The sequence below is a fragment of the Aethalodelphis obliquidens genome, unplaced genomic scaffold, assembly GCF_003676395.1.
Source record: "Aethalodelphis obliquidens isolate GAN/ISIS:26980383/991018 unplaced genomic scaffold, ASM367639v1 scaffold25, whole genome shotgun sequence".
NCBI classification, from domain to species: domain Eukaryota; kingdom Metazoa; phylum Chordata; class Mammalia; order Artiodactyla; family Delphinidae; genus Aethalodelphis; species Aethalodelphis obliquidens.
Genome location: NW_020837969.1, coordinates 5436723 through 5443324, shown reverse-complemented (window position 1 = coordinate 5443324; position 6602 = coordinate 5436723).

Below are 6602 nucleotides of genomic sequence, written 5' to 3'. Positions count from 1 at the left end.
AACATTGTAAAAGAGCTAAAATTGGTCCTGGGAATAATGTGAAAGGCATTTAAATACAAAGAAGTGTCACTTCTTTCAGAATAAAATCAAGGAAAGTTGAACACTCTTTTCCATGAAGTACCCTTTTATTTGATTGTGAGACGTATCTCAATCCCTGAACGTACACATTTTTCCAATATTGGGAGTTAAAAACCCACCAAAACCAAAAGCTTAGGTATAATGACCAATCATTATTAAATATCTAATAATAAATAAATAATATAATAAATGTATAAGTAATAAATATTTAATAATGACTAATCATTATTAAATATTATTTTTAATGATGAATTTTTAAATAATCAATAGGGCACTGAAATAAAAAGTGCTTTAATACTATGCCTCTATTAAATGAAGAACAACTAAGAGCCTCCTTAGCTGTATTCCTTTTTTCTCTTTTTTAAAATAAATATTTCTTGCATACCTATTACGTGTTAGATGCTGCATCAAGCTTTGAAAGGATAAAGACAAATAAAATGTAGTTTATGTCATTGAAAATCCTAGAGTTCAGGAAGGTTGAAGAAAAACCTTAGGAACTATAGATTTATTGTTTCGTTGATGATGGAACTGCCTTACTAGTGAGCATGTCAAATTAATCTATAAGAAGTTGAAAGCATAGTGATTAATATGGAATAATCATGATTCCATGTGAAAGAACGTCAAATCTTTATTTTAATGTCAAAATCCTATGAGATTAATATTTTTTCAACAAATATGTATGTTACCAAGTGCTATACTCTGTGCTGGGCTTCAGGGATATAGGGGAAACACGACAGACCTGGTTCCTGTTCTTACGGATCTTATGTTCTAGCAACAGAGTCAGATGGAAACTAACAAAACAGAAAAATAAGCACAGTAATCACAACTAGCAATAAGGTTGTATGCCACCGACAAGGGGCCACGATATTGGGGTAAGTGAAGGAAAGATTCACTGAAGATTTGAAATTTTAGCTGGGACTTATGCCTAAGTATACACGCCCTCCTACATCTGGACTACGTTTACGTGAGATCACAAGTTGTTGTTTGTATCTGTTATTATCAGCTGAACTGAATTTGTCATGGGTATAGAAATCCTGTCTCTTCTATTTTTTATCTTACTCTCTGGAAACATCTCTTTGTTACACACCAAACATTCTGTATATGTATAGCATTTAAGTTGAATGCATTCTTTATATATATTTTTAAATTTCTTAGTGTGGGTGGCAGAGTGAAAAAATTCTCCAATGAAGAGACAGTTCATTCCCCTCTAATTCCATGATGTGTGTTCTATATCACTATGTAACTTTAGGCAATCAAACAACTTCCAACTTGCATTATGTATGTATGTATCTATCTATCTATGTATCTATCTATCTAATCTCCTGATCCAGAGAAAGATGGTGGACTCTGACGATTTAGGGAGCACTTCTCACACCTCATTTTCCCCCAGAACCTAGCACTGTGCTTATACATGATGCCAGTAACGGCTGAAGTTCACAGGACTTGGTTTCTTTCTGAAACCTCATTCAATAGACTCTCTGTCTCTATAACCAGCAGCCCAGTGTTAACTATCAAAACAAGACATTCTATAGGATATTAGGACATAAGGCAAGGAATTTGTTGATGAGACCATCCATAATTACATGACTTTAATCCTTTAAAAGTACTTTAGATGCCAAAATGTATGATTTTTTTTTCATATCTGAACAGGTATTGTGTTGGAGATTTGAGCATCTGAAGGTCTGATGGAATGATGGAAAGATCATCATGACCAATGATTAGTACTGAGACTATGAGAAACAAGCAAAAAGTGAGGATGAGGGAAACAATATTTATTGTGAGGAAATTTGTCCTTATGAAATTGGCTATAGTTACTATGATAATTAACTATTAATGTGTTCTGCTCTAACAATAGTAAAGACTTGGCAATTTCTCTAAATCCTATCTATATTTTCTAAAGGTGCTTCTAATAAGTCACACTTTGTAGTGCTTTTCTGATCCCTTGATCAACTTCCTGCCGCAGAAATTTGCTCTTTCTCCAATATTTACTACCTCACTGGACGGCACCACCATCCGCATTGTAGCCCAGGAAACGTTACGGAGCTCCATCCTTGAATCTTCCTTCTCTATTACCCCAATGTCCAGATAATCGGAAATGCTGTCAATTCCAAGCATCTTTATCTTAAATTGGCTCATTCTTGATATCTTCCTCCATCACTACCTTTCTCTAGCTGAGCCCTTCTCTCTCTTCTAGGGTTTTCTAATGGTGTCCCAGCCAAGACAAATCATTCCTTATATGGCCGCTAGAATTATCGTTCTAAATGCAGATGTGGCCATCCTTTCCTCCTCAAATACTTTCAATGACCTCACTTCCCTGAAGACAGTTAGGACCCTCCCCATGAAACTCGCAAGGCTCTCAGTGCTGTGGCTCCCTGATTCCACCCCAGTGTTTCCATCATCCCCTCTCCTCCTGCCTCCCCTCCACCTCCCAACATGCACACCACACACAGCACATGACCCTCTAGCGTCCGTCAAACCACTTTCCGTTCTATGCTCTCTCTTAACTAGACCTTCTCTTATTCTGCTACTTTTCCATGGAATGCTCCATTCACTGCTCCCATTTACCCCTCCCTGTCCCTAGACCCAGAACTGGAGAACTTGTTTCTTTTATTGGAATTACCCAGTTACTCTTAAATTTACATCTTCTCCCCTGAGGCTCACTTTGTCCCCGCATGGTAAGGCTGCCTGAGGGTTGAACACTGCCTAGGTCACTGTTACAACCTGTAAAACGAGGATGTTTGACAATTGCTAAGTTAATCAGTATGAGAAACTTCTCACTGCAGATGGATTTAGAATTCCTTCCACACACATAACCCTGTGAAAACCAAGCAGAGTGCGTGTGATTGGGGGCAGACTCGGAGAGGTAAAGCATGTTAATTTCCAGTGAGATGGGTATCCTGATTTCCATGCAGTCTGCTCTGCATCAGGATGACTTGAAGACCTAGTATAGAAACCAAGGTCTAGCTCTTGGGCTGTTGTTATTCTAGCTGACGGCAGTGATCATACTGTTGCACTTTTGTGGATATTTAATAAAAACTCAGAGAACAGCTTGCAAAAGGCAGTACTCATTCCTGCTGAGAGAAAAAGGGAAACAAGGGAATCATCTACTAAGCAACTTCAAATGTTTCCGCTGTAACCTTAAGAGCATAATTTTAACTTTTTGGCACTGGGTGAGGTCGGCCTTAGTGTACTTTGAATTACGCATTATAACTGGAAAATTGGATGCAGAGGTAAAGGGGAGTTTCCTTTTCTCAAAAGTTGTTTAGCCAAGATACACAATCTGTGAACAAGAGTAATTTGGTGAGAACACTACTGAAGTGTATACCTGGATAAATACTTGTTTTCCCATGTTCTAAAATACCAAAAGCTTACTTCCTTTAGGTTCCCATTTATATTTATTATTAATTTTATGTCATATTATTTTCATGTATTTTAAACTGCAGACTGGGTAATTTATTTTATTCAGGATATTTAGAAATCTAGGGGGCACCATTTAAAATGAGTATCTCTTGCCATGAATAGAATTTTAAAAATTACATTTGATTGTGAGGAAATTAGGGTGTACTCAAAGCTTCTAGCGTCTAAAAAACATGCTTAATTTCTAGTTTTAAGAAAGCGATGACAAATTTTCCTTTTTCATACTTCCAGATTCTTCCAGGGCCATTCAAGTCAATTGTTTGCTAATCATTGCATTGGCATTGTGCTGGCTTGAAGTGCGACCAAAGAGAAGCATGTTTCAGTGTAGATTACCAATCACACTATTAGCAGTTTAGGCAAGTTAATGACTAATACTGCATTGGTATGATGGTAATCACTTTCAGGTCATCCAATAAGAACTGACTCCTAACCAAGACAAGAGTATAGTTAAAGAAAGATCATACGAAAGGATGATAGATACAGATTTACAGCAAATAGTTTTTAACTGAAATCCAACTATCAGTAAGAAATTATCGGAAGGGATTTACTTGGGTAACCTTCCCCCCCACCATAATTTAGTGCTATTTTCCTTCTGAATACTACCTAACACATTTCAACTTCTGGAGTATGTAACCTGGGCTAGAAATCTCTCGGGAACCAGCTCCCTCACGATCTTTGTGGTATTTCCTGTTTGAGTCAGACTGGAAATATCCCTAACAGGCTCCGCTTTAGGGATTTAGCCCTTCGCTTCCACAAGTAAGAGAAACCAAGAGACAAAAGAGGCTGAAACAAGAGAAAGGCAGCCAAAGCATGGTTTTGGTTGTTCAGAATCTCCTGCTTCGTTTAAGGAGAAAGGTTTATGGACTGTCGTCCTCAACCAGCCATTATATATAAAACAGTATTTAGATCCTTTCTTTGCCTACTAACTTAATGCATCACGGACTGTAGCTCCATTACAAAGTGCTTGAGTCAGTCAAGGTTTGGGAGATTTAGACAGAGACAAGTCTGGAGCTTCGTAAGCAGAACAAGGGTGACACAGCATCATAGTTACATGAGCTATAAATCTGTGAAGAGAAGATGTCGACTGTCACGGGTTCATTTTTATCTTGCTGCAGAGGGCATTGATGGTCAGTGATCTACTTTATTTTGCAGGGTTATTAAAGGAATTCTTAACCATGTGTTGCCATTTTATTTAACAAGTAATGGTGCCCCTTTGAAGAGGACTTGTACATCCTGTTTGATACCTGAACAAGTTAAGCCAGAATTGAAATATATTCTAATTTCTCACCTGGGCATAAAAATAAATAAATAAATAAAAATAAATAGAAGGCCAGAAAAGGAGGGGGAGAAGAAAGCAGTTGCCATTCAGGATTTATAAAGAACAGTTACATTTGACAGCTAAGATATACAATCACTTATCTTTGCTGCTGGTCAAAGATAATTTCCTCTGGTTCTTTCTATTTGAATCCACCCAATAATGTATAAGGTGTTTTTCTATTAAGATAAAAAGGTAGTCTCTGAAATTATATGAAATTTAAATGATTTACATCCTAATTAGAAAATTTAGCTGAAATGTAATGGTGATCATCACCTTATATTTCAATAATATTTCATTTCCCACACCTGCCTTAAAGGGCTGTTTCAATCATGAATAACAGTTGGGGAGAAAAACGATAAACATTATGTGTGCAGCAAAGGTCTTAGTAGTTATGATCCAAGCTGGAAAGAGGAACAACCGTCACTGCAGGGCTGGACCCGGTGGGGAGCCTGGAGTTCTGCCCTAACAATCCCGAACTCTGCAACTTTATATGCTCTTTGTGGTTTTAAAAAGACTTGATCTTTCTAATATTACATTCTGAAAGCCAAGCTAATAGATACTCTATTTCTGGAGAGCTCTGTAGCCAAAATGATGGAAAATTCTTGTGGCTGTTGCCGTGTTTCTCGGTGAAAGAGCGAAGCACAGCGTAGGTGTGGCTGCTCTGCGTGAAGTGTGCATATCCACTGACAGTGGTGCCGGCGTGGAGCCTCCTCTATGCTGTAGGAGAGAAGCATTCTTTCCAGCAGCTGGAAGGTGGCTTCAGGCTTTGCCAGTGTGCTTGGTGTGAACCTGGGAAAGTCAGTGCAGAGTTTGGGGAAGGAAGGAGAGGGAGCTAGCACTTTCCAGTTGAAGCAGGTGTGGCCCCGTGTGATGTGATGCGATGTGAGAGGAGCCAGGAGGCTTCATGGTCAAATCCATCACCTTATCGTAGAGACTTAAGCACATCCTGTCTTCCTTCATTCTCTTTCCATGTATCACTGATCATCTGATGTTTAGCACAAAGAGCTGGGGGTGCTCGGCCTCCTTGCTCTATATCCCCAGCATTCCTTCACCCCAACTTAATTCTCCTCACTTATTTTCCAAGAAATCAATCACTTTCCACCCCCTCCTCGGTTCTACTGCTACCTGAGCACCTTTGAAGGCTCATGATCGATATCTGCTGCACAAAGGGCTATAGGTCCCCTCCTTTAAAGGTATAGGAAGTGGAGGATTTTAAAGTCAATTCTTTTTATTTTCCTTTCCCACGCATTTCAGATAGTAACTGAGAGGGGTGTAGACACTTCAACTGCTAGAGCAATTTCCCTTCCTTAACAGCCCCACCCAATGCAGGCAGCAGCTACAATGAGCTCGGCTCTAATCATCCCCCCTTGTCTTTGTTTCAGAACTGTGTTCTTTAACACGATTCAGTTCAGCAAAAGTAAACCATCACGTGTTTTTGAGAGGCTATGGCAAGGATCTCTGCAAGATAATGCTCTCTCAGGTCAAGTCCCTGAGATCATGAGTTTACAGTCTACCCAGAAAGGTTAGACACCTATCAGAAGCAGGGGAATTCATTACCCATAGAAAGCAAGGAAGTGTTGAATGCTAAGTGATGAATCGGTGATATAGAATATATGACTATGCTTTCTCAGTGTCCTGTACTTCTTCATAGCCTTTATCGCAATTGTCATGAAAGGACTTATCTGGATATCGTTTGTTTAATATCTTGTCTTCACCCTGCACCAACCCCTTGGTTCAGGGTCCTTGCTGGATTTTTGGTTGCCAGGGTATCCCAAGTGGAGAACCGTGA